Raw genomic sequence first — 9,868 nt, 5'->3', positions numbered from 1 at the left:
AAGGAAAAACTGGGGGTTTTCCCCAGCCCGGGGGGGGTTTTAAATTAGAGAAAGAAGGGGGGAAAATTAACCCAAAAAGGGGTAAAAAAACCCCGGCACCCCGGGGAAGGGGGAACTCACCCAAGAGAAAAAACATAAAAACACAAAAAGTATCATGCTTTGCCCAGGGCGGCTAACTAACCTACCGTTAAAAAAAAAAAAAAAAAAAAAAAAAAAAAAATATAATAAAAAAATTTTTAAAGTTATTAAAAAAAATGATAAATAATATATACCAAATAACATACTAATATAAAATAACTATAAGAATATAATATATATATAACACATATATATATTATATATAATATAATATTATATATCTATAATTATATTTTATATTATATATATAAATATATATTTTATATATATATATATATATATATTAATATATATATATATAAAATAAATATACATAAATATCTTGCATTGCACTCTATGCAAGAGCAAACAATATAAGAAATTTTTACTGAAAGGGAGCTTTTTAAATTTTAAGTATTCCAGTACTTTAAAATTTTTGGGAAAAGAGGGATGGTATTTACTGGGATTGAAATCCCCACGCCCATTTAAAAAAAGGTGCTTAAAAAATTTTTTTTTTGTGCGTACAAAGCTTATGGTTTGGATTTTTTTTGTAAAAAAGTTTTGCCTCACGGTACCAATTTATAGACTAAATGATAATGACAGTAACAAGAGTCTTTATCGAACGTATTAGGACCGGGAAAAGCAAAAAGGCAAATTTTCATTTAACGAATGCATGCTGAGGAGTTTTAGATCTGATTACCCCACGTTTAGTACATTTTTGCTGGGGAACGGTGCCAGGGCAAAACTGATGGAAAGGGTTTTTTAATCTTACTGTTGTCATCGCAGTCGAAATTAAATATTATTTTCACATACTGTATTGCGGATTGTATGTGTAGTCTTAAAATCATTTAAATGGATATTTTAAGGGTTTTACTAACTCAAATCCCCTGAAAAGGTAGCGGAACGGAAACCAATTTTGAGAGCTCATGTCATCCCCACAATTCGCGTAACACACAACACACACACACACACACATACACACACACACACAACACACACACCACACACACACACACACCACACACACACACACCACACACACACAACAATATGACAAGTAGAAAAAACGAAAGGAAATTTTGAAAACACTGAAAGCCGAGGCCTTTTACATTTAATGCTTCAAAGGAAATAAATCGAAAATGCCTTTGCAATGGGGGTTTTTCCTATACTTCTCTTCGTTTTTTCTACGCACGTTTTGAATAAAAAAAAAATAAAATAAATAAAAAAATAAAAAAAAAAAATTATATATAAATATAGCCATGTGGTAAATATATATAAAATATATATAATATATATATATATATATATTATATTATAAAAATTATAAAATTAATTATATTAATATATATATATAAGATATATAAATTAAAATATATAAAAATATATATGTTGTATGCATATAACACAAGCAGATACAACCCCCAACACATTTATATGTATTTTATGTATGTATATTTTTCTATAAAAAAAAATAAAAAAAAATTTTTATATATAATATATATATTTTATATATATATATATTATATGAGATTTATATTATTTTAATATATATATTATATATATTCTATAATATATTTTAAATATACAATATATATAATATATATATATATATATATATATATCTATAAATAATTTGGTTTTTTTTTGTGTGTGTGTGGTGTTTGGGGTGTGTGTGTTGTGTTGTGTGTATCATACACCCCACACCCCACCCCCCCAAAAAACCCCATACAACCCACCCACACAAAACACACACACAACCACACACAAACAAAACACACACAAACCCACAAACAACACACACACACACATATATAAAATATAATAGTTTTAATTATAAAATATATCTAATAAATAAAAATTTTTTTTTATAATATTTTTTTATACACTTTATAAATACACATACACCCCACCCACACACACCACACACCCACACACACACACACACACACACACACACAAAAAACACCACCACACAAAAAACCATATAATTATTTTATATATATATATATATATATTATAAATATAGATTTTATAAAAATATATACATATATAAAACACACCACACACACCCCCCCCCACTCAAAAACACATATATTATTTTTATTATATTTTTATATACATCCATTATATATATTTTATATATATTAAAATATATAATATATTTTATATATTATATATAAAAAAATTAATATGTGTGTGTGGGTGGGGTGTGGTGTGTGTGTTTTGTGGGGTGTGTGTATGCATACACACGCACAGGGCACACACAAAAAAAAACTTTAAAAAACACACACACACCATACACAAACACCCCACACACACACAACACACAAACACCCACACACACAACAATAAATATCTATATATATATAATATATATATATATATATTTTATATTATATAAAATATTATTATACATATATAGATACAAATAAAACCCCACACACACGGGACACCACACACACACACACACACACCACCACACACACACACCCCCAAACCACACACACACCACACACCTATATATATTTTATATTTATATATATTATTATTTTAAAATTTTTATTTTATATATATTTTAAACATTATAATACAAACACACACACACACACACACACACCCAAACCACACACACATATATATATAATATAAAATTATATTTTATATATATATATATTATAAAATATTATATATAAAATTATATAATTTTATATATGTATATTTTTAATGGTTTTATAAAATTTTAAATATATATATATCTATAATATATATATATATTTTATATATATTTTAATAAATATTTATATATTTTAAATATATATGTACAAACATATATTATATATATATATAAAATTTTTAAAAATTATATATTTATATATCTATTTTATTTATTTTAATATATATATTAATATTGATAGTTATTTTTTTTATTATATAAAATTTTAAAAAATAAAATTAAAATTTTAATTATAAAAAAAATATCATTTTATTATTACTATATATATATATTATATTATATATATATATATATATATATATTAATTTATAAAATATATAATATATAATATATATAAAATTAAAATAAAATTAATTACAGATGTATGAATGAGATGATGATTTTCCCAAATAAAAAGAGATGTATTTGACTGGTCTTTCAGGGAATATGGTTCATTATTTACTTTAATACACAAAGACAACACAAAAACACATTTCAAATACACACAAAACCCACTCACACACACACCCACAAAAACACAAAAAACCACCCCAACTTTAAAATTTAAATTTTATATATTTTATATATATATAATATATATAAATATATATATATATTATATATATATATATATTACATACATGCTTTCCCTACATCCCAAAAACACACACACACACACACAACACCACACAAAACCACACACACACACACACAAAAATATATATATTATAAATATATATTTTATATATATATAAAATATATGTATCTCTTTTTCTCTCTCTCTCTCTTCTACAATATATATATATATAATATAATATATTTTATATATATATATATATATTATATATATTTAATATATATATATATTATTTAGTTTTTTATGGGGACAGAAGCGCACATTCACAAAAAGGGACATGAAGTGAAATTGGGTTTCAGTGCCCTTTGACGAAATTAGTGCCCTTGACAAAACCCACAAACCGAAAACCCAAAAACCCAAATGTCCACAACAACTTTAATAAAATACCCGGAAATCATTAACCTACTTTCCCCAATCCCTTTTATTTTCGTACAGGGACGCATCAAAAGAGAAAAAATGAAACAAATGTTGCATTACAGACGGGGATCCCCCCCAAAATGCGGTGAAGGTGACTTTAAAATTAATGCTCACAGCAAAAACCCCCACAACCTTATCGAAATGAAAGCGGGTTAAATTTGATCACGAGGGGCAACCACTAGACATAGCTGGGGTGGCAAAACCCACACCTTAGGGTTTGAAAAGGGTGCATATAACAAAAAGATGACACTAAAAGTGTTTAAACAAATCAAACCCGTACCGAAATAATTACTCCAAAAACCATGTGTACAGAGGGAGGTTTCCCCTCCAATGCAGTTGACATGATCAATGATAACCGCGTAATCACAAAACCCTTATGAGGTAAAAGGGCAGGTTAATGTCACGAGGAAACCCAAACTAAACCATAGTAACGGGGGTTAACATAAATACCTTCCCCATTCCAAATAGTCCCATCATAACAGAAAGATGACCAATACCCATAACCGAAATCTTTAAACCTTAGGCAGAGTACGGGATGACTCACCCGGGGCTCCCCCCACCCACACCGCAATTTTCCCACCTGTTTAAATTTTGTACCGAGATCGGGAATTGTTTCCCTTTTTACAGATGAGGGAAACCGTATCTCCTAATGACTGAAACTGTAAAAAATCAAAAATAAATAGGTCACACGGGTCTGCTAAAAACCCCGAAAATTTTCCTTCCCCCTCACTGTACCAGAGATTTAAAAATACAAATTTAAAGTAAAGGATATAAAAAATCGTTATTTCAATATATTTCTTTTATTTTTTATTGTATAAACACTATACAAGGGGTCGAAAACAACACACACACACACACACACACATATAAACACCCACACACACCACACACAAAACCCACACACCCACACCCACAACAGGCCCACCACCACCACCCCTTTTATACCCTCCCCCCCCCCCCCGCAAAATTCACCATGTTTAAAATTTTACCTGGCGAGAAATTTACCCTGTTACAGACTAATGATATCCCCCCTAATTAATCATTTAAACCCTAAATTTTCCTCTAATGATTCTAATCCACACCTAAAGGGTTTTTCCCCCTCACCCTCCCCTCCAAACCAACCCTCCCTTCCCTTTCCCACCCCCCCCTTCCCCCCATTCCTCCCTACCCAAAACAAAAAATGTAAAAAAAGAAGCCCCAAAAAACAAAAAACCCAAATCCTACTTAAAAGGGGATAAACACCCGGCACTGAAATGCCAATTTATTTACCCCCCTAAAGAAAGATGGGAATCATAATCCAAAACCCCAAAAACCAGGGGGTCACTGGTACCCCCCTCCCCTTTATCACCCTCCCCCTTTCCCCCCCCCCCCCCAATATTCTTTGGGGTTTTAAAATTGTACCCGGATCGAGAAATTGACCCTGTTACAGACCCAAATGACCACCCCTTTCCCAATGAATGAAACCCAAAACAAATAAAAGGCTTTAAAATTTTCTATATAAATGCAAAAAGCGATTTTCCACTATTTCATATGTTGGGACCCTTTTTGCTTATAAACTAAAAGGTTTTAAATTTCCTAATAGATTTAAAAATCCCCCTGGGTTTTTTTCTATTTAGAGATCATTAATAGGGTTTTTTTAAGGTTTTTCCCCCAGGTCCAAAAATGGGTTTCCCCCCCGTATTTAAAGCCGAAAAAACCTAAACAACCCCCTTTTTCTTGCTCAGGGGGTAAAGGGAAAAAAAAATCGCAAAAAAAATTATAATCCCTATCTTTATTTTTTTTTTTCAAAAAGCATAATTACAAAGGTTTCGAACCCAATAAGGAAAAATTTAAAAGAAATGACTTTTAATTTCCCCAGAACGACTGATAAACCTGCGACCTCCTTTATATTTTAAAGTGTTAACAGCCGTTTTACTCCCAAAAACATCTTTTATTAAAGAAAATAGTTTTTTGAAAAAGGGGCTTAAATTCCTTTTTGTACTTTAAATTTTGACTCTCAAGCTTTCCCCAAACATACGCCCTAAAAAGGCGAAAAACACAAATAACAGGCCCAAAAATTTTTTGTGTAAATTGGGAAAAGCCTAACCAAAAATTTTATACCTTTGCACGTTTCAAAACTTATAAAAAATAAAAAGGGTTTTTTACCTAATAATTGGAATGATTTTGGGGGTTTTTCTATTTTGAGAGCATTAATAGGGTTTTCAAGGTATCACACCAGGTCAAAGACGGTTTTTCCCCTTTGTATTTACGCCTGAACACCTAATTATTTTTACCAAATAGCTTTCCCACTTTCCCATATTTTATAACTTTGGGTTTTAAATTGTAAAATGGGCTTGACAAATGCCGTGTTACAGACAATGATCACCCCTCATAAAAATACAAATAACCGCGCAAGGAAGGGCGGGTAAAAATCAAAGGGCCCCGGTAATGACCAAATTTTAAGGGGTTTTTCCCCCAAAACAGGGGATCCTTCCTTCCCTTCCTACCGCCCCCGTCCCCATTCCCCCCATACCCATTAAAACTAAAATAGAAGAAAAGAACAAACAAACAAATCACAGTCACAAGTCCTGCCCCTTTAAGGGGAAAAATACAGCTCGCACTGAAATGTTACAGGTGAGTTGGGTCCACCTATAGCTAAAGAAACGTGACACCCATCAATAAATAGCCGCTGTCAGTTTTCGCTGACGACCCCCCCTCCATCACACCCCCCTCCCCCCCCATAGCCCTTTTTTATGACTCTCAACCCTTTCACAAAAAACACGTCCCAAGAGGCGATAACAAAATAACAGCCCTTTAAAATCTCTGTGTAAATGTAAATGCGATAACCAATATTTCATACTTTGACATTTTCTAAATTATTAAAAATAACAGGGTTTAAATTTCCTAAAAAGACTGAAAAAAACGCTTTCTGATTTTTATTTTGAGAGCCCGAATAGTGTTTTCAAGGTATTAAAACCAGGTCAAAAAAGGGGGTTTCCCCCCCATATTTTCCCCCTGAAACCCCAATTTTTACCAACCCAGCGTCAACCCCCTGTCCCAAATGCTGACTCAAATTATGTTTTCTAATTAACCCCCAAGGGACAAAGCGGTATATTTCCTAAAAAGTTCCGCCTTTTCCCATTTTTTCAATCTAAATGCAACTTTGGAAAATATTTGTTTTCCCTTAAGACCCATATGTATAAAATAAAACAGGAAAAGGGGTATCCTTCCATAAGAGATGCATAACAATACACCTCCGTTTTAGATGATTCCGCCCCAGAAAGTGGACTAGCTCTTCAGCAATTTACTCCCCCTCCTCGAAATTGTCTATAGTACCTGGCTACACGTATATAGGAAGAAAAAGAACGATGCAACGGTAACAAATATTGTTTGCGCATTCAGGCACCACTTATTAAGTAATACATACATATATTTTCTTAAATCTTTTACAAAGAGAGAAAATATCTTTAAGTCGACACTGAATAAAACTTGCTACTTGACCTCTTCCACATTTTCTGAAGAACTTAATATACAAGCATGCCAAATGAAGAAAACATCCTTCACCTATAATTTTTCACTATGCCACTAGTTGCTGCAGTGACGAAAACTGTTAAAGACCCATGTAAACTATTTCTATCTTCAAGAATCAAAAAAGAAGGCTTTGATTAATTGTTAACACATTTTCCCCTTTTAGCAATTGACTCTTTATCAAAACCAAGAACTTTTATGAAATATGAAAAAAAAATTGAGGTAAAATAATATAACTTGTTTGCCCCTCATGATATAATGCTTTTATAATTGTTCGCATATTGGACAAAGACACACACAAATTAGCCTAAAGCAGAGATTTTTGACCATGGGTACTTTTACCAGAGGGAGTAAATATACATGGCACCCGCGATGCGATAGATCTTAGCAGACAGCATGTGATTTTCCAACTGATGCGTTTTTTTTTTTCTTTTCTTAAACCGAGTTATCAACAACTATATATTATATTTCTTAATCAAAACGTTCTTTGCAAAAAAAAAAAAAAAATAAAGGTGCTTTCTTGTTGTGTGTCTACATTAGATATTCTTGTTTTACATGGCAGTAAAGGGTATATGACGAGCAACATACAGTCGAGGAGGTAAGTTATAGAGAAAGGGTTGAAAATCACAGTCCTAAAGGGGAAAAAGCCGCAACCGAAGCAATATTTTCTAAATGACAAGTAAAAAAGCATTTGTTTAGGAGAAAAAATATTCGCATTACCTCATAATAAGGGAGGGAAAAGCTTCTTTTCATAACTTAGAGAAAGCAAAATGCCCTTTTTTCAAATACAAGGGTGATTATTGAAGTAAATGTATATGAACTGAGCAGTTTTTTCAGACTTGGGAAATATATGGTAAGTGTTAAAATGTTATAGCATTGCTATCATCTTTAACAAAAAGTCTTATTTATCTAAAGATGCCTTCCTAAACTCTGACAATGCTCCAGGCAATATCCAGATAACGGACGACCACAGACAGGTATCAGGGAATACCCCTGCTTGTCACGAGATAATGACTTCACCGACATAGTAAAACCATTAATGGACGTGCGAAGTGAGGAAGAGGCGAACAATAGAGCGACACCATGGAAGTACTTTTCTCGTCTCCTTTCGTGAAGAACTGCATAGTTAATGAATATCTACCATGGAAATCGCACCCCTTCAATCATTTGACCAAGGTAAACCCCCATGTTCTAGATAGCTAGAAAGTTTTAGAAATGCTCGCCTCGGTTGTTGATCTTCGTAGCACATCGTTCTTCACACCCACTCGTTCCGCTAGCTCACGGTCTGTTCTCCCTATCAAACATGCCATATCTTGTTGGCGAGGCCTCACCCTTCTCCTAAATCTGCTCCTCCTCCCCTCTCCCCTCGACTAAGCGCGATGCTGTATTTACCGCGAGGATGTAAAAAATGGTGATTATAATCATAATTGGAGCTATAACATAACTTCACACAACACTAAATATGTATTGACATTGATTGACTTAGAATTGGTGATGCTTATAGCCATATCAAGCTTGGAGGTTCCTTGCGAAGAAAACATAAAATTTGATAAAACAGTAATATGTCTTTCATTAGTAGTATAAAATAGATAATTACTCGTATGACTACAATACACAATCATCATAGTACAAACATTTGCCACGATAATTTGTCAGAATTTATAATTCCATCATTCATTCAAGTTTTGCTTCTCGCTTTCCTCGCAATTATTTATTTTTTCCCATTCGCAGACAGAAATACGACGGTAACAGGGCACGATTTGCTGTCTTCCGGGCATGTCACCTCTGTCGGAAGGAGCATTCAGATTCTGATAGAGGCTTATAAATACTACAACCGCCATCCGAGGCCATTACTGCTAGTAAATTTTACCAATTTCCTTATGTAAAAGTGTATTTTTTTATTCTTAAATGACAATAATGCTTACCAATGGTATCAATATATTGTAATTTTTTGCATAAAAGTTACACTACCTTGTTATTCAAGAAGAATAACAAATATCCCAATCCCTCGAATACCTTTCCAGCGGACAAGGACAATACGTATGAGAATGCTGTACTTATCCCACTAATGTGCGACCGCCAAGTGGCAACTCCTCACAATGTGGTGCACTTTTAGCTGTCATCAAGTAACCGATTCTCAGCTTGGTTAACAAACTTTTTACTTGGCCGGTTACTTATAATCTTCAGCATGTAAACTGCCTACTTTAGTCACCGTCTTCTTCTCCTCCAGAGAATATTTCTCCTATAATGTTTACCGCGAGCTTAGACTAGGGCTCTAAATTCCCGCACGCCCCGCACTCATCCTGTTATTTTAGTCATTTACCCAGAAAATTTAAGCCTGTTCTTTGTGTTATTCATTTATTAGGAGGGGTGGTCCTCGTCTGTACAGGTTAATTCTCGGGAGGAGAGGCATCCGCGTACAAGTTCCAAACAGAGAATATTGGCGGGAACGGGTGTGAGGGGCTAGAGGGATGATG

This window comes from Penaeus monodon, chromosome 2 (assembly GCF_015228065.2).
Source record: "Penaeus monodon isolate SGIC_2016 chromosome 2, NSTDA_Pmon_1, whole genome shotgun sequence".
Classification (NCBI taxonomy): domain Eukaryota; kingdom Metazoa; phylum Arthropoda; class Malacostraca; order Decapoda; family Penaeidae; genus Penaeus; species Penaeus monodon.
The sequence above is the reverse complement of the archived record's forward strand: the minus strand, read 5'-3'. Positions refer to the sequence as shown.